This window comes from Lactuca sativa, chromosome 3, assembly GCF_002870075.4.
Source record: "Lactuca sativa cultivar Salinas chromosome 3, Lsat_Salinas_v11, whole genome shotgun sequence".
Classification (NCBI taxonomy): Eukaryota; Viridiplantae; Streptophyta; class Magnoliopsida; order Asterales; family Asteraceae; genus Lactuca; species Lactuca sativa.
Genome location: NC_056625.2, coordinates 79,075,163 through 79,095,443, shown reverse-complemented (window position 1 = coordinate 79,095,443; position 20,281 = coordinate 79,075,163).

Sequence of the window (20,281 nt, the reverse complement as noted above, 5' to 3'; positions counted from 1 at the left end):
GGCATCTGGCCAGTCGGGATCTCGCACGCTGTCCTTTAAGGACTTCAGGGGTAGTGGTAATATGTTTATGCTATGTTTAAATGTGATAGTAGTAGTAGGGGGTGAAATAGTCCCTAAGGTTCGGTTGTTAGGACCGAAGGGTAGTCAGCACCCCAGAATGGCTTGACATGGGTAGGTCAGCGCCCCAGAATGGCTTGACACGGGTAGGACGGCACCCCAGAATGGCCGCACGTGTAGTCGGCACCCCGGAATGGCCGTACCGGGTAGACAGGCACCCCAGGATAGCCTGGCAGTATGTATGTTATGTGTTTGCATGGTATGTGGTACGATGGGGGAACTCACTAAGCTTTGTGCTTACGTTTTTTAGTTTTGGTTTCAGGTACCTCCTCAGCTAGGGGAACGGAGTCGGCGTGGTAGCAGCATGTCACACACACTCTCTTGTTTCCGCAGTTACGAGTTTATTTTGGGTTTGATACGCTGATAGTTTGGTTGATCAAATGTTGTGGATTTCAATTTGGTTTTCAATGTGAAATGGTTTAATTAAAATTTGTTTTAATTATTAATGTTTTCTACGTAATGGTTTATAAACGAAATTTTTTGACGTGAAAATTGGGTCATTACACTTAGTGAGTTCCCCAAAATAACACACAAATCACATAATAGCCACTCGAGGCTGTAACCCTGTTGACCCTCTGGTCAATGTGTCTCGGTGGGGCCCTCCAGCCCCAACTCTCAGTGGGCCCTCTGGCCCTAACTCTAGGGACCCGAAAGTCCCAACTCTGTAACTCTGAATCATACATATCACATATCACAATAAATCACAACACATAATAACATGCAATCACAGTGGCATATAACTCTATAATACTATGTCTCTTAACTCTATTACCACACTAGGTGAAGTATAGTGAGAAGACTCACCTCGGGTATCTCGGTCAATCTCTGACTCGGTAAACGCTAGCCTAGCCTCCGCCTAATCATATGAAAATAACACTCTATTTAATATAACTCTCAAAGGCTAGACTATGTTCTCTTATGACACTCTCGGAAGGGTAAAAGACCATTTTACCCCTCTCATAGCTCAAAGGCCCCACAATAGACCATACCCTAAAAGTCAACCAAAGGTTAACTCTCCGGGTTACGCTGCGCGTACCAGATGTGTACGCTGAGCGTACCCGGCTGCACCTCAGAATCGGGGAGCACCACCCAGTACGCGACGCGTACTAGGAATTACGCCCGACGTACTCCCCTGCTTCAGCCCTTTTGCTCTTGAGGTCTTAAACAGTTAAGACTGTTGGAATAGTGTTTAAGGCTGTAACTATATTAGGCAACTTGACAGGATGATTTATTATGAGAGAATAAATATTATTAATATATTATGAGAATAATATAAGTAATAATAATATTGTTATTTGATTAATATAAGTCATAAATTAATTAGTATTAATTTGGTGACTTAAAGAGATTAATTAAATAAGAGGGTAGAAACTGTCAATTGTTTGATAGTTACACTTTAGACTGTAAATCCTTATTGGATAGAGGATGGACGAATTCTAGAAGCTAGGGATAGCTTAAAATCGTCCAAGGTTATCTAAGGAATGGATTTGGATTGATTTAAGGAAAGATTATCCAACTAGGGTTTAAGCTGAAACCCTTAAGGAGTCTACAAGTATAAATAGACCCTCTGGCCAAGGGAATTCGACATCTCATCTCAAGTAGAGAACCCCTGGATGAATTTCCTCCCCTCTCCTCTCTCTCAAATCATCCTCCTTGCTTGTTGGTGTTTGTAAGCCAATAGAGGAGTGACAATTGTGACTCTAGAGCTCCAAGACAACAAGATCAAACAAGAGATTCAAAGGTAAACTTCTAGATCTGGTTTTGTATTGTTCTTACACCTAATTAGTCATTAGAAGTCTTGGATTCAAAGCATGTTTAATTAGAAAGCCTAGATCCGAGCATTAGGGTTTTGCATGCGCACATAGGAAAGTTCTTATGGCTAAAACCCATCAGTGGTATCAGAGCCTAGCTTGGTTTCCATTAAATTGTTGCTTGTTTGTATGATTCTTAACTGCAAAATTCGATTTTTTTGTTTCTGAGTCATGGACTCGGCGAGTTGGCTTGACTCAGCGAGTCCCTTGGTGCACTTGGCGAGTCCAAGCGTCAGGAAAGGCCAGATTCGGGATTTTTTGATGATTATCTTATGGAAACTTACCTTAATCGTATTAGATCAACCCTAATCCGATTTTTTGATATATATGACTATAATCTTGATCTAATTAAAGATATTTATCAACTAATAAAATATTTAATTTCCTTATATGATAATTAATTAATTATTTTGATTAAATTGGTAATTATCTTGCAAGAAATCTTGAATAAATCAAATATAGATAATTATGGAATTAATTGTTAATTAAAATTATTTGTTATTTGATCCTCCATGTTTTAAATGTTTTAAAACTTGTCCTCAAGTTTTGAAATTTATGTTTTGTGATTAAAAGTTTTAATTTAGACAATTTAAATTTCAACCCTAGATTTTTAAAAGTTTAAAATACAACCTTATACTAGTATAATATTACAAGATTAATATATATATATATATATATATATATATATATATATATGTATGTATGTATGTATAACTAAAATGCTAGTCTTAATGTTAGTAGGCCTCATTCACGAAGCCGATCTATAAGGTGGGTATAAGCTTGCGGCCTATAAAATGGCGCTTAATGGGTGTACACTCACACCCACCGCTTGCTTGATCGGTGGAGGGTCATTAGCCGAACGGGTAGGATAGGGCAACCTCATCCTCTCATTAAAAGTATAATAAGAAATATAAAGTAACTACATATTTTTAAAATTTCCCAATCTTAGTTACTTTAGGAAAAGTGAATTGATGCAATCCCATGAAATTACACTTTGTACCCTTGCTAAGAAGTTAGTGGAGCGTGTGTGGTTTACCGGCACACTAATTGGTTCTAAGCAAAGGTGGCAAAGGGTGATTCATTGTTTATCATAGTTCGATGGAGCGTGAGTGGTTTACCGGCGCATCGAATAGGTGATCGTTAAAGTTATGTTTTAGGACTTAAAGTTATGTTTTTGTGGTGGAGAATTAGTGAATCGTCATTCACTTACCTTCATATTATTTGCATGTTGGATTACGGCATCCCTTTTCTAATATGTAAATATTGTTATTGGATCCTAGCCCTAATTTTTCTTATTGGGTGATAATTAGGGATTCATATTCTAATCTATCTTTGTCCTTTCTATTTGTAGATGTCAAACGCAAACAACGCTACTGCTAGTTCTTTCACATTGATGAGCCTTTGTCAAAAGGTCACTTTCGATGGAACGAACTTTAGCGAATGGATAAGATACATTCGCACCATTCATCGCTATGAGGATAAAGAGTATGTCCTCGATGAGAAGCTCGAGAAGATTAACCCTGACATCGCTACTCCGGCTGAAATGACCGCTTTTGAAACTCATGAGCGCGATGCAACGAATGTACATTGCATCATGATAGCCACTATGAACTCCGAATTCCAAAAGTCCTATGAGGACATGTACCCGTACGAGATGCATCAAGACTTATTGGAGAGATACCACCAAAACGCGAGACAAGAGCGTTATGAGATTTTCACTAACATGATTTCCGCTAAGATGGGTCATGGAGAGTCTCTTACTGTGCACCTGCAAAATATGCAAAGGTATGTCGACCGCCTTCGCAAGTTGAATGTTGACTTTGGGGAAGACTTGGCGATCGACATGGTGCTTCACTCTTTGCCTCCGAGCTATAATCAATTTAGGATGACCTACCACATGAACAAAGAGGAGGTCACCCTAAGCAAACTCCAAGGTCTCTTGAGGGTCGCTGAGAGCAAATTCAAGGACAAGTCTGCTGCACCAACTCCCAATCCACCCGCTGCTCCTGTCTTGGCTATTGGACAAGGAAAGGGAAAGAAGAGGAAGGCTTCGTCTAAGAACTATCGTAAGGTTAAAGCCCGAGATGATGCCTCTTCTAGTGGGACCAAAGTTGATCCTGCTAAGCCCTGCCCTAACCCAAAGGAGGCAGAGTGCCACCACTGCCACAAGATAGGACATTGGAAGAGAAGCTGCCTAGAGTACCTGCAAGCCATCAAGGAAGGAAAGATTAAGCTATCTTTCGCAGGTATATATACAATTAAATCTAATGAATCATCTCACACTATTTCTTGGGTTCTTGATACCGGTTGTGGTTACCACATTTGCTCTAATGTGCAGGGACTAAGAAGAAATAGGGATGTGGAGGCTGGAAGAATAAATCTAATCATGGGGAACGGAAGATCGTCGCCTGTCACCAAGATTGGAGTGTATTCTTTAGTGCTTAGGAATGGTTTAAGTTTAGATTTGAACAATTGTTGCTATTCGCCAGAAATGGCTAGAAACATCATTTCATTTCATGGTTTGTTTAGACAAGGTTTTAGATTTTTTTTTAATAATGAGAATGGTTCTATTTTAGCTTATCTGAATGGTGTCTTTTATTTTGAAGCTATACCATGCAATGGAATTTATGAAACTGTTATGATTGTTGATAACTTAGGAAATGATGTTTTGAACATAGATTCTTCCAATAGTATGGATAAGGCATCCTTGTGGCATTGTCGCCTTGGACATGTCAACAAGAAACGCATAGCCCAACTCCAAAAGAATGGAGTATTGGAGTCATTCGACCTTAGGGAAGATGACACATGCGAGTCTTGTTTGCTTGGAAAGATGACTAAGTCACCCTTAACTGGTTCTTGCGAAAGGGGTGAGGGTCTGTTGGACCTAATACATACCAATGTATGTGGACCATTTAGATCAACCACGAAGGATGGGAACCGCTTCTATGTGACTTTTACCGATGACTATAGTAGATATGGGTATATCTACTTAATCAAGCAAAAGTCAGAAACTTTTGAAAAGTTCAAAGAGTTCAAGAATGAAGTGGAGAATCAATTGGGCAGGAAAATCAAGATGCTTCGATCCGATCGAGGGGGAGAGTACCTAAGTCTTGAATTCCACGATTATCTGAAGGAGTGTGGAATAGTTTCACAATTGACGCCACCTAGGACACCACAAATGAATGGTGTGGCAGAAAGGCGTAATCGAACCTTATTGAATATGGTTCGCTCTATGATGAGTCATGCTTCACTACCTATCTCTTTTTGGGGGTATGCCTTAGAGACTGCCACCCATATCCTTAACCGAGTCCCTACTAAGAAGGTTGCCAAAACACCTCACGAGATGTGGACGGGGAAAGCTCCCTCGTTGGCACATATTAAGGTTTGGGGTTGCGGGGCTTTCGTAAGACGAGATACTCATGACAAGCTCGAACCTCGAAGTGAGCGATGTATTTTCATCGGCTACCCGCAGAAATCCTTTGGATATCTCTTCTATAGACCGAAGGACAATGTTGTCTTCGTTGCAAGGAGATGAGTTTTCCGAGAGCGAGAACTCATAGGCCAAGGAGAAAGTGGGAGGCAAATCGAGCTTGAAGAGATTCAAAAGTCGATAGATGAAGGAACCTCTACCGCTGGCACTCAACCCGGGGAGGAAACTCCAGTTGAACCAATTGAAGAATCATTACCTCTTAGACGTTCCGATAGAGTTAGAGTTCAACCCCAGTTTTATGGTTTTCATATTACTACCGAAGGGGACACGTATATTAGTGATGGTACACTAAGGGGCTGTTTGTTTTTTTTGTGAAGAGCTGCGCAACCACTTTTGTCTGCGCCGCGCAGACAACGTGCAGACATATGCCCTCGCAGAGTGTTTGTTTTTTGGAAGTGCGCAGACCAAAAAACGTCTGCGCGAGGTCTTCCTGGCGCAGACATGGGTCACTGTCTTCAAAGGTCTTCAGACCTCATTTTAACCAAAAAAAAAAAAAGACCACCCGTTTTTTTATTATTATTATTATTATTATTTTCTTTCTCTTTTTGCTGAAAATGCATTTTTAATCTTTATGACATGAAATTAAGATTGAAAAATTAATTTATTTCAATGGCTGCAGACGTTAAAAACAAACAGTCTTCTTATTGCAGACCGCAGACATTTGGTCCACCTCTTCTGCTGCAGAGGCTTGTAGATGTGGTCCGCAGACTGCAGACATTTTGGCTTCAAAAAAACAAACAGCACCTAATAAATCTAGATGAACCTAATAGCCATAAGGAAGCCATGGTAGGCCCGGAGTCTGCAAAGTGGAAAGAGGCAATGGATAGCGAGATCCAATCCATGTATGATAACCAAGTTTGGAACTTGGTTGATAATGTGCCCGGACGTAAGACCGTTGGGTGCAAATGGATCTTCAAGAAGAAGACCGACGTGGATGGAAAAGTACACAAATATAAAGCGCGATTGGTCGCGATGGGCTTTACTCAAACTCCCGGAGTTGACTATGATGAGACCTTCTCACCAGCTGCGAAGATAAAATCTATTAGAGTGATGCTAGCGATTGCTGCATTTCATGATTATGAGATTTGGCAAATGGATGTCAAGACCGCTTTCCTTAATGGGAAGTTGGCTAAGGATGTTTACATGGCTCAGCCAGAGGGGTTTGTGGATCCAAAGCATCCGAATAGAGTGTGTAAGCTTGAGAAGTCCATTTATGGACTTAAGCAAGCATCTCGCAGATGGAATCTTTGTTTCGATGAGAAAGTCAAAGAGTTTGGGTTTGTACGAAGCGAAGATGAATATTGTGTATATGTCAAAGCCAGTGGGAGTATAGTAAGCTTTCTCGTTCTATATGTCGATGACATATTACGCATAGGAAACGACGTCCCGACTCTGCAGGAGGTTAAGTCCTGGCTCGGGAAGTGCTTCGCTATGAAGGACCTCGAAGAGGCTTCCTATATTTTGGGAATAAGGATAGTGAGAGAAAGAAGTACGAGACTAATAGGACTTAGTCAGAACACTTACTTAGAGAAGGTACTAAAACGCTTTAGTATGGAAAACTCAAAGAAGGGAGAATTACCGATACAAAGTAATGCCAAGTTGAGTAAGACTCAAAGTCCGAGTACCGAAGCTGAAATAGCAGAAATGAGCCGATTACCATACGCTTCCGCAGTTGGCTCTATCATGTACGCTATGACTTGTACCCACCCTGATGTAGCCTTTTCTTTGAGCATGGTTAGCAGATATCAAGGGAATCCTGGCAGAGCCCATTAGATTATGGTGAAGAATATCCTTAAGTACCTTCGGAGAACGAAGGAATGGTTCTTAGTCCTCGGAGGGAGTGATGACTTGAAGGTGCGAGGGTATAGTCACGCCAGCTTTCAGACCGACAGGGACAACTACCGTTCACAGTCGGGTTGGGTCTTTACCCTGAATGGAGGAGCAATGACTTGGAAAAGTTCCAAGCAGGAAACCGTGGCTGATTCAACGTGTGAATCAGAGTGCATTGCAGCGAGTGAAGCATCGAAGGAGGTAATATGGCTGAAGAACTTCATTGGTGACCTTGGAGTTGTACCTGCCATAAAGGAGCCCATGGAGATTTTTTGTGATAATGAAGGAACAGTTGCCTTGACCAAGGAACCGAGGGATCATGGTAGATCACGACATATCGACAGAAAATATCATTTTATCAGACATCGTGTAGAAGAAGGACAACTCGTAGTGAAGAGGATATCATAGGAAGATAACCCAGCAGATCCGCTTACGAAGGGACTGAGTAGGGTTAAGCTTGCAACATGCTAGGAGTATTGGGCTGAAGGATGATTTTAGCATAGATTAGATAGTATTAGAAACGTGTAATAGATAAATGTAATTAACATTTGATGATTAAATAAAGGAGCTTTATTTATGAGTAATGTTACTATCTTATGTTAATTGTTTAACTACTGTTTCACTTTGCATGTTTTGACTTCCAGAATAATTGAATTTATTAAGAATAATCGAACTATTCAAATTGTCCACAATCGTTCGTATGTTGGAAGTAGATATGAATGAAGATTGTCATGAATTGGTGTGTAGATTGTCTAAATGGTGTTAGACATAGCAAAGGGTTGCTGCAACATTCATGAGTGCTTATGAACTGGTTTTGAGCATTGGAACAAACCCGTGCTTGCTGGAATCACCTTATGGAATATGATATAAAAGGTGATCTCGAGACGATAATATCATATAGTCTTAAAACCTAGATATATGGTTTGTTATTTGTTAATTAGTTATACATTGATAATGCGAAAACGCATCAGTAACTCGGTGTTATAAAACGCATTGTTGTGTATAGTTGGTTAATGAATAAGTAAATGCGTATAAGTCGAAGTTTATCTGTAACTTTTATCCCAAGAAGGTAAAAGCGATATCTTGGCCGCTCGATGATTTGATTTGATTTATGTGCCGATCCCAATCAGAACTGAATTGATGTGTTCGATTAAGTTCTATGTCGAATAAATCAGAGATCAAGAAACCTAAATGCTTGACTAATCATTCCATAGAATTGTTAGCATAATATCTAACAGAGGACTATACGATCCCTTATCTAAAGGACAAGATTGATTAGATCAGAGTTTGACAGCGTCTTTGAGAGCTACGATTGCAAATCGGATTGTACTTGTGCATATAGTTACTAGACTTATCCAAGTGGGAGACTGTTGGAATAGTGTCTAAGGCTGCAACTATATTAGGCAAGTATTTGACCCGGTTGTGCATGGTCCTTTTGGGTTGCCTTCACCATAGCAACTTGAAAAGATGATTTATTATGAGAGAATAAATATTATTAATATATTATGAGAATAATATAAGTAATAATAATATTGTTATTTGATTAATATAAGTCATAAATTAATTAGTATTAATTTGGTGACTTAAAGAGATTAATTAAATAAGAGGGTAGAAACTGTCAATTGTTTGATAGTTACACTTTAGACTGTAAATCCTTATTGGATAGAGGATGGACGAATTCTAGAAGCTAGGGATTGCTTAAAATCGTCCAAGGTTATCTAAGGAATGGATTTGGATTGCTTTAAGGAAAGATTATCCAATTAGGGTTTAAGCTGAAACCCTTAAGGAGTCTACAAGTATAAATAGACCCTCTAGCCAAGGGAATTCGGCATCTCATCTCAAGTAGAGAACCCCTGGACGAATTTCCTCCCCTCTCCTCTCACTCTCAAATCATCCTCCTTGCTTGTTGGTGTTTGTAAGCCATTAGAGGAGTGACAATTGTGACTCTAGAGCTCCAAGACAACAAGATCAAACAAGAGATTCAAAGGTAAACTTCTAGATCTAGTTTTGTATTGTTCTTACACCTAATTAGTCATTAGAAGTCTTGGATTCAAAGCATGTTTAATTAGAAAGCCTAGATCCGAGCATTAGGGTTTTGCATGCGCACATAGGAAAGTTCTTATGGCTAAAACCCATCAAAGACCTACGTCCATATTTTAGATCTGACCCCTTCTAAGCCCCTTAATCCATAAAGTTGATGACTTTAAGCCTTTGCATGGCTGAACAAGTCACTAACTCCTAAAATGATCCAACCTTCAACTCTAGAAGGCTTAAAACACATGCATGACCCCAAAGTAACATCCAAGATGGGAACTTTATGGCTCTACATCACTAATAACACTGAAAAGGGACAGATCTCGGACCATGGAGCACTTTACACTCATAAAGTCTCCACCTTTGGGGTTTTTAGCCCTAAAAAGGATACATACAACAACAACCAAAAGAAGAGGAAAGTTTTGAACTTTATACCTCCAAGGGTAGCCCTTTCCTCTATAGATATCAGATCCAAAATGGCACCTCAAGCTTTAGCCTCCAAGAACTTCTTTCCTCCTTCTTCACTAAGCCACTAAAGCACCAACAAGCTCACATCAACACTCTCGCACACTAAGAACGATGGGGCTCTCTTTTAGGGTTTCACTCACTGATATGGAGGCTAAGGAATGAGCCATAACACCCTTTAAATAGTGCATAAGGAGGATTAGGGTTTTTGCACCTGGGCCGGGTACGCCCGGCGTAACTCTAGGTACGCCCAGCGTACCTTGGCGACTCCGCATCCAAATTAAGCGCGTGAGTACGCACAGCGTACCCCTCTGGTACACCCAACGTACTCACTTGCTACAAACCCTTCACTCAAGGACTAAACATGACAATTCAATATAGAACACGGATGAAAGAAATGCACCTGAATCTCGGGGTGTTACAATTCTCCCCCACTAGAACTAGACTTCGCCCTCGAAGTCTCATTCCTCGAACAACTCTGGATGCTGCCCTCGCATCTCCAACTCTGACTCCTAAGTCATCTCGGACTCCTTCCGATGTTGCCACTGAACCAAAACCAAGGGTACCTCCTTGTTCCTCAAAACTTTGATCTTCCGATCTCTAATTGCCACTGGTCTCTCAACATAATTCAGGCTCACATCCACCGGAATATCCTCCAATGATACCACTGCCGACTCATTGGCTATACACTTCCGCAACTGCGACACGTGGAAAGTGTCATGGATCTGACCTAACTCTGCAGGTAGCTCCAACCTGTAGGCTACCCTGCCTACCCTTACAATCACCCGAAAAGGACCGATATAATGGGGCCCCAACTTGCCCCTCTTCCTGAATCAGATCACTCCTTTCCAAGGAGAGACCTTCAGGAGAACAAAGTCGCCAACCTGGAACTCAAGCTCGGACCGGCGCCTGTCCGCATAACTCTTCTAACGATTCTGAGCAGTCAATAACCTCTGCCGACCTGCTGTATCTGCTCAGTCATCTGCAGCACAATCTCCGTACTACCCATAACACGTTGCCCGACCTCTCCCCAGCAAATGGGGGTCTGACACCTCCTCCCATACAACAGCTCAAAGGGTGGCATACCAATGCTCGAATGATGGCTGTTGTTGTAGGAAAACTCTGCCAAGGGCAAATACGTGTCCCAACTCCCCCCGAAATCCATCACACATGCCCGGAGCATATCCTCGAGCGTCTGAATCGTCCGCTCACTCTGTCCGTCAGTTTGGGGGTGATATGCGGTACTAAAATGCAGCCTAGTACCCAACTCTTCGTGAAACTTCTTCTAGAATCTGGAAGTGAAACGCACATCTCGGTCTGAGACAATTGAGATCGGCACTCAATGCCGTGATACCACTTCCCTCACGTACATCTCTGCTAACTTCTCTGCGGAAGAGCTCTCACTGATAGCAAGGAAGTGGGCGCTCTTTGTCAACTTGTCCACAATCACCCAAATTGCATCGACTCCCCTAGCAGTCCTTGGCAATTTGGTGATAAAATCCATGGTAATATGTTCCCACTTCCATTCGGGAACCTCCAACGGCTGCAACTTACCATGCGGTCTCTGGTGCTCGGCCTTAACCCTACGGCAGGTTACGCACCTCTCAACAAACCACGTGACATCCTTCTTCATACAAGGCCACCAATACTCCCTCTTCAGGTGTAAATACATCTTAGTGGCCCCAGGATGGATCGAGAACTTCGACCGATGAGCCTCTTCCATCAAAATGGTATGCGTCCCTCCCACAAACGGTACCCTGATACGCCCCTGAAATGTCATAAGCCCCCGGCCATCGGTAACGAACTCCGATACCAACCCAACATTTCGCTCTTACTTCTGCATCTCAGGCTGCACAGCCTCAGCCTGTGCCCCACGAATGGTGTCCAACACCGGAGCTATCACGGTCAATCTCAAACATAGATCTCGCAATGGGGTGCTCTCCGCCCTGCGGCTCAGTGCATCGGCTACAACATTAGCCTTGCCCGGGTGGTACATGAGCTCACAATCATAATCTTTGACCACGTCCAACCACCTCCTCTGTCTCATGTTTAGGTTGGGCTGATCCATCAAATACTTCAGGCTCTTGTGGTCCGTGTATATCGTACACCGAACCCCGTACAGATAGTGACGCCAAATCTTGAGGGCGAACACCACTGCCCCCAACTCAAGATCGTGGGTGGGATACCTCGTCTCATGAGGCTTCAGCTGCCTCGATGCGTATGCTATCACATGCCCTCTCTGCATCAACACCGCTCCCAACCCTAAGATCGACGCATCACAATACACCACAAAGTCCTCCATCCCCTCTGGAAGGGCTAACACGGGGGCTTCACATAGCCTCTGGCGAAGCATCTCAAAGGAGGTCTGCTGCTCTGGTCCCCATGAAAAAGCGACACCCTTCCGGGTTAACCTGGTGAGTGGCACAGCGATCTTGGAGAAATCCCGGATAAATCTCCGATAATAGCCTGCCAACCCCAAGAAACTCCTGATCTCGAATGGTGTCCTCGGCACCTCCCAACTCATCACTGCCTCCACTTTGGCCCGGTCGACCAAAATCCCCTTCTGGTTAACGAGGTGCCCTAGGAACTGGACCTCTCGCAACCAGAAATCACACTTGGAGAATTTGGCATAAAGCCTCTCCGATCTCAGAACTCCGAGGATCTCCCTCAAATGCTCCTCATGTTGGTCTCTAGATCTCGAATACACCAAAATATCGTCGATGAACACGATCACCGACCGATCCAACATCGGCCTACACACTCTGTTCATGAGATCCATGAACAATGTCGGGGCATTGGTGAGTCCGAAAGGCATCACCACAAACTCATAATGCCCATAACGAGTCCTGAACGTTGTCTTCTGGATATCCTCATCTCGCACCCTTACCTGATGATACCCCAACCTCAAATCAATCTTGGAGAACCAAGATGCTCCCTGCAACTGATCGAACAAATCATCGATCCTCGGCAACGAGTAACGGTTCTTGACCGTCAGCTTGTTCAACTCCCGGTAATCAATGTACATCCGGTGTGAACCATCCTTCTTCTTGACAAAAAGGATAGGCGCTCCCCACGGTGAGCTACTCGGCCGAATAAACCCCTTTCCCAACAGCTCCTGAAGCTGCAAGGATAACTCTTGAATCTCTGGAGGTGCAAGGCGATAGGGCACCTTGGCAATAGGCGCGGCCCCCAGAACCAAATCGATATTGAACTCCACTTGCCTCACGGGAGGCACACTCGGCAACTCCTCTGGAAATACGTCCGGGAACTCACGCACTATCGGAACCTCATCAACTGACCTCGGTCTCTCTCTGAATCAACCCGCGTATCCATCACATACGCCACAAAGCCCTTATAGCCCTGCTGTAGACACTGCCTCACTCTAGCGGCCGAACAAAACGCTGACCCAGAACTTGTACCCTCGCCGTACACCGTAAGAACTCCCCCACTAGGGTCTCGTATGGTCACCAACTGTCGCTCGCAGTCGATAACCGCACTGAGTCTGCTCAACCAGTCCATGCCCACAATGAAACAGACATCACCCATCGCAATAGGAACCAAATCAATCGGGAACTCAACACCGAAAATCTCGAATACGCACCCACGGATCACCTATGTAGCATATATCACCCTCTCGTCAGCTATGGAAACTCTCAGAGGCCGACTCAACGCCTCACGACTAACACTGATATGCTGACTAAAAGCCAAAGATACAAAAGACCAACTCGCACCCGAGTCAAATAACACCAAGGCAGGTACATAATTCACAAGAAAAGTACCTACGCATAACATAATATAAGCACAATATCTCAACATCAAAATAAATACACGAAAGAATACATACCAGCCACGACATCGGGCGTTGCGCGGACCTCTTCCGCGGTCAACTGAATGGCTCTCCCTCGTGCCCTCAGCGCCTCGGCCTTCACTGGCCGACTCTCGGTAGCTCTGATGGCGGCAGGGGAAGATCCCTGAGGTGCTCCCTGTGTTGATCCCCGCAACTGCGGACACTCTGCCTTCCGGTGTCCGGTCTGGTTGCAGTGAAAACATACTGCAAACCCCTTGGGGCAGTCCTTGGCCATATGCCCCTCCTTGCCACATTTGTAGCAAGAGCCTGCTCTGCACACTCCGTCGTGGCTCTTCCCTCACTTGCCACAAGTGCGGCCCCTCTGGCTCCCTGATCTCAAATCGGCGGGCTTGACCCGCTTGGCTACTAGCTAAGACTACACCGGTCGCCGATCCCTCCCCTGAGACTCGGCCTCCTCCCTAGCCTGAGTCTCCAGCTCTATCTCCCGATTCTGGGCATTTGCCTGAAGCTCGGAAAATGTCCGGTACGTCGAGTTCGCCACGAACTCACGTATGTCCCTCCTCAGAATGCTCAAATATCGACTCATACGTGCCTGCTCAGAGGACACGTGCTCTGGGCAGAACATCGCCCGCTCATGAAACATCCTCGTAATCACCGTAACAAACTCAGTACCTTGCTTGAGGGTCAGAAACTCCTGGGCCAAACGCTCCCTCTCCACCTGGGGAACGTACTCATCTCGGAACATAGTAGTGAACCTCTCCCAGGTCACTGCTGCAAACTTAGCAGGTGTATAGTGCGCCGTCACAAACTTCCACCAGTCCTTCGCTCCCAAGCGAAGCTGGTTCAGCGCAAACCGGACTCTCAAATGCTCAGGAGATGAGCAAGTAAAGAAACATCCCTCTATTTCTGAAATCCATCTCATCGCCGCAATCGGGTCCTGTGTCCTGTCAAACTCTGGTGGTTTCGTGTTGCTGAACTCTCGGAACAGCAACGCATCACCACCCTGCGGCCTCGTCGCAGCTATAGCTGCAGTGGCTGCAACAATAGCAGCCTCAGAAAGAGCAGCGTACTTCTCATCAAATGTCTCTATTAGCGTGGTCTTGATAGACCCGCACATCTCTGGTATCTCTGTCTTGATGGCCGCAGCCACCTCCTCCTGGATGATCCTACGGATCTCCTCATCCCTCGTATCACTGGTCCCTGGTGTTGGCGAGTCCCAACCATGATCTCTCTCTCTGAAATACAATATAAGAATAATATCAGGGAATCGCTCGAGTATACTCACACTCAAGTACTCCATCCTACTTGTTCCTTGGTACTCCAAGGATTCTTACTTGGACTGGGCACTGACCCGGTGTCTTCAGTAGTATGGGCCCAATACTATCGTCCACACCGCATCAGCATCCACCCGAAGTTCTCCCCCAGAGTCCCAAGTCCCAAGCACTCTACTTTCTCTAATCATATGATACTCGCAAACATATCCCTCACAATCTCCACTCTGAAATATTCATAGCAGCAAGACTCCTAGACTCAGGCATCACATATCAGGCCACTCTAGTCCTAACAAGAATACCTAGTCTACTCTAGCATGCATATCATAGCTCATCATATAACATATCACATCATATCTCATAACACTTATAATAATGGTATTTTGGGAAATCACCGTTCGGGCGCTGGCTGTTCGTACACACGACTCTGCTCTGTTTGTCTCGCAAGTTCTTCTTTTGAAAACTTGTTTTATTATCAAAAATTTCTCAAATCCTCGGTTTGAGTTCAGATACGCCCGAAGGTGCACCCGAATCCCTCAAACCTAGGCTCTGATACTAACTTGTAACACCGTAAAAATTAAAACAATTTTTCACATTTGAAAACACATTTTTAAATAAAACCATTCATTCATAAAATGTCATAACATCATGTTTTTAATTCACAAATTTCTCCCAAGATCAAAATACATCCAATCCCATATGTGTGTACAAATCAAGTCGGCGCCTTCCCGCGGTCATCACTGGTACCTAAAACACATAACACTGAACACTGTAAGCATAAGCATAGTGAGTTCCCCAAACTACCACACAAATCACATAATAGCCACCCGAGGCTGTAACCCTGTTGACCCTCTGGTCAATGTGTCTCAGTGGGGCCCTCCAGCCCCAACTCTCTGTGGGCCCTCTGGCCCTAACTCTAGGGACCCGAAAGTCCCAACTCTGTAACTCTGAATCATGCATATCACATATCACAGTAAATCACAACACATAATAACATGCAATCACACTGGCATATAACTCTATAATACTCTGTCTCTTAACTCTATTACCACACTAGGTGAAGTATAGTGAGAAGACTCACCTCTGGTATCTCGGTAAATCTCTGACTCGGTAAACGCTGGCCTAGCCTCCGCCTAATCATATGAAAATAACACTCTATTTAATATAACTCTCAAAGGCTACACTATGTTCTCTTATGACACTCTCAGAAGGGTAAAAGACCATTTTACCCCTCTCATAGCTCAAAGGCCCCACAATAGACCATACCCTAAAAGTCAACCAAAAGTCAACTCTCCGGGTTACGTTGTGCATACCAGATGTGTACACTGAGCGTACCCGGCTGCACCTCAGAATCGGGGAGTGCCACCCAGTACGCGGCGCGTACTAGGAATTACGCCCGGCGTACTCCCCTGCTTCAGCCCTTTTGCTCTTGAGGTCTTAAACAGTTAAGACCTACGTCCATATTTTAGATCTGACCCCTTCTAAGCCCCTTAATCCATAAAGTTGATGACTTTAAGCCTTTGCATGGCTGAACAAGTCACTAACTCCAAAAATGATCCAACCTTCAACTCTAGAAGGCTTAAAACACATGCATGACCCCAAAGTAACATCCAAGATGGGAACTTTATGGCTCTACATCACTAATAACACTGAAAAGGGACAGATCTTGGACCATGGAGCACTTTACACTCATAAAGTCTCCACCTTTGGGGTTTTTAGCCCTAAAAAGGACACATACAACAACAACCAAAAGAAGAGGAAAGTTTTGAACTTTATACCTCCAAGGGTAGCCCTTTCCTCTGTAGATCTCAGATCCAAAATGGCACCTCAAGCTTTAGCCTCCAAGAACTCCTTTCCTCCTTCTTCACTAAGCCACTAAAGCACCAACAAGCTCAAATCAACACTCTCACACACTAAGAACGATGGGGCTCTCTTTTAGGGTTTCACTCACTGATATGGAGGCTAAGGAATGAGCCATAACACCCTTTAAATAGTGCACAAGGAGGATTAGGGTTTTTGCACCTGGGCCGAGTACGCCCAGTGTAACTCTAGGTACGCCCAACGTACCTTAGCGACTTCGCGTCCAAATTAAGCGCGTAAGTACGCGCAGCCTACCCCTCTGGTATGCCCAGCGTACTCACTTGCTACACTCCACTCAAGGACTAAACATGAAAATTCAATAAAGAACAAGGATGAAAGAAATGCACCTGAATCTCGGGGTGTTACATGCCTCCTGCAAAGTGCTTCTTTTTTAGGAGTCGTGAGTCTGACTCCACCCCTCACTTAAGTAATTTTAGTGATCTGGAGGGTTACCTCCTTGTTTATATGCATTTCAAGTCTCCTCCTTTTAAAGTTAGCAACTCTCTTCTTTGCGATTTTTTCTCACTTCTTCTTCTCCCGGTTCATATTTCTTGTAATATTTTTTCTCGCATCTCTACTAGCAGCTCCCCCAAGAAGCTTCACCCCCACTGACTATCGTCCAATGTTAGCAGGGAATAAACCTGAACGAAGCTTCCTACCATCACATGAAGGCCAAAATAGCTCAATTTTCTTGATATTCAGCTCAGGCCCCAATCCTGGTCATGCCATCCTAATGATGTCCAATACTCTGGCCAACTCCTCTGAATCTCCAATGATTGTCCCATCATCCAGGTACCAAGCATGAAGAAGAATCTTACAATTGTCTCTAATTTGATGTATAAGTGGGTGCAATACAAGAGCAAAAAGAAGTGGTCCCAAAGGGTCGCCTTGCTGGACCCAGTAGTGGACCAAATATGCTTATCTCCGAAATACAACCTTGTTGCATGGCCATCACTACTAGAAAAACAGCCTTTTACGACGCGCAATTTATGATACGCATTGATTCACAATACGCAAACGAGTGTGATCTAAAAACAATGTCATCTCTCTATAAATTTTAAGGATTTAGGGCGCGCATTTTTGCGTACCCTTAAATTAGTGTCTAAAAAAAAACACGGAGGGCGCCTATAATAAAACGTGTGTCGTCTGAGGATGTCGCTTTATAAATTTTAATGGAAACGCGCCTTCCATCCTTTAGTAGCTGAGGGGGAAAATGAAATCCTAAAAAATTAAAATCCCCGCCTTCCTTTTTGTTCCTTTCCCTATTGCCCTAATTATCGACGCTCCTTCCTTCCCCCTACCAACATTGACAGCCACCTACTTCTTCCCTCACACTTCGACCATCATTACTTGCCATTCCCGATCGTCCACGTCGATCAAGGCAAGCACACCACCAGCCGACAACCTTCAATCTCTCCTTCTCATTTTCTCTATAAACCCTAATCCGTATATGGTTTCTAGTCGTTTCCCCAGAGGAAACAGATTTGATCCAATCGTTTCCCCAGAGGAAACAAATTTGAACCCTCTTGATGACTATCAAGAATTCTGTGATGATCGATTGGTTCAAGACTTTGACTATTGAATGAATAATGCATAATGGACACAGACTTTCTTGTTCAACTATGGTTTCCAGTAATTAGACAAGGCAAACATGGGGCCCATGTGAAGGAAGATCCGGGCCCATTTATGTGATTGAATCCGCTTCGTATGTGTTTGATCCAGAGATTTTAGGATTCTTTGAGGCGACCTCAACCCAGCAGCTCGTATCGGGAGAAGGTATTGCTGGTAAAGCGTTGGGTACAAACCAACAGCTCGTACCAGCAGCTCGTAGGTTGTCCATCATCAGCCACACACCGTGTTTTATAGGCCACAAAGACTTGGAGTAGATGAAATTGAAATCGAAACTGGTATTATCTAGCTGAATCGATATCGATTTGACTCCAAATTGCAGTCAATCGAAGGATTATTTGGTAAGGTGCACTCCTCTGTATTGTAAAAATTGCTCTTCTTTCTCCTTTATTCATGCCTCTGATTTCGATTTTGATTCTTCTTTTATTCTCCTATGTAAAACCCTAACTGGAAAAGCGATACAGATATTAATCGTGATTTCCTCCTCTTTCCTTGATCCCCAATTCTACACTCTAAGCATCTCAGGTACGCTCCATTCCATCTCCCTTATTAACAAATTCAGAGTCATTAATCTCTCAACAAAAACACTAGAGGTTGGTTAATGGTTTCTGAGTTATAATGATCTTATTTCTTCATTTCTTCATTTGTTGTATTCTTGCAGTTTTGGTTCTTGTTCATGCACGTGTTCAAATAGGTTAGCCCCATGAACTTAGTTATCTTTTGTCTTTATTCTGTTATAGGGTATATAATCATTGATTGTGGATCACCTAAAAATTTCAACTATGTGGATCTTGATACGGGTATAATTTACACTTCAGATGGATCATTTATAACCACAGGAGTCAACAAGAACATTTCTTTACAATACACGTATCCAAACAACCCAATGCTTCCACAACCTTCAAAACATACAATGATAAACTATTCAGTAAGCCTACTGAGTTGTCATTGGAACAAATTTTGGTAAGTTTTTCCTACCATATGATTTAGTCTAAATCATCACTACAATTTGTTAAGTAGAGGCCCATTTGTTTTTATCATATATAGCTTGTTGAAAAGATGCATGTTCTTATTTGAATTATTTAGACTACATGTTTCTCTCTTACATTATTTTTGTTTCATTACTCTGTAGGGTGGAGATGATGATCTTGACCAAGCTACAAAGGAAGGGGAAGATAGAGATACATTATTTTTGTTTCATTACTCCATCACTTGTATCTTGATTTCTATGTAGGTGTCTGCTATGTGTTGTGATGGCCAATCTACTTCTACCTTTGTCTCCTAATTTCTGATGTTCACTAAGATTATGAGTTTGAAACAACACCATTTTTTTATCTTACTGATGTGGAAACAAAAGCTCCAAAGTGTTTAAGGTTTGACTTTTTTTGTTGTAGGTGATTGCTTTGACCGAGGAGCTTATAACAACTGCAAATGAAGAAGCTGGGAATTCTGGAGTGGGCATTGGGACAAGTGCTAATTTATCCCCTGGTTTTCACCATTCTGGAGGTACCTTTTAGAATGATGGGTAACTTTAAATATGGGATGTGTTAGGAGACATGCTATTTAAACTGCTTAAAGTTGATGGGTAATTTTAAAGTATTGATGAATCCATGTGCTAACAACTAAGGGAAGTTTGACTTTAATGATAAAAAATAGTCAACTAAAGGATTCATATTCAATGTAGATATAGAATAAAGTTAGACTTAAGTAATAACGGGTTGTTAAGTAAAAGAAAAAGGCTGTCAATAAAGTGAATAAACAAAGCTTTAATCTGTACATGAAAAACCATATCGGTTACTAAGTCAAAAAGTGACTTTTTTGATAAAGTCAACCTGTCAAATATCTCCTTTGAAAAGAAGTAATTTGTTGCTCGAAATGCCCAAAATAGTAACAATTTCCATTTCAATCTTGATCCAAAACTAGTTTTACCTCAAAATCCAAAACATGTGAAGGTGTGTGTATGTGT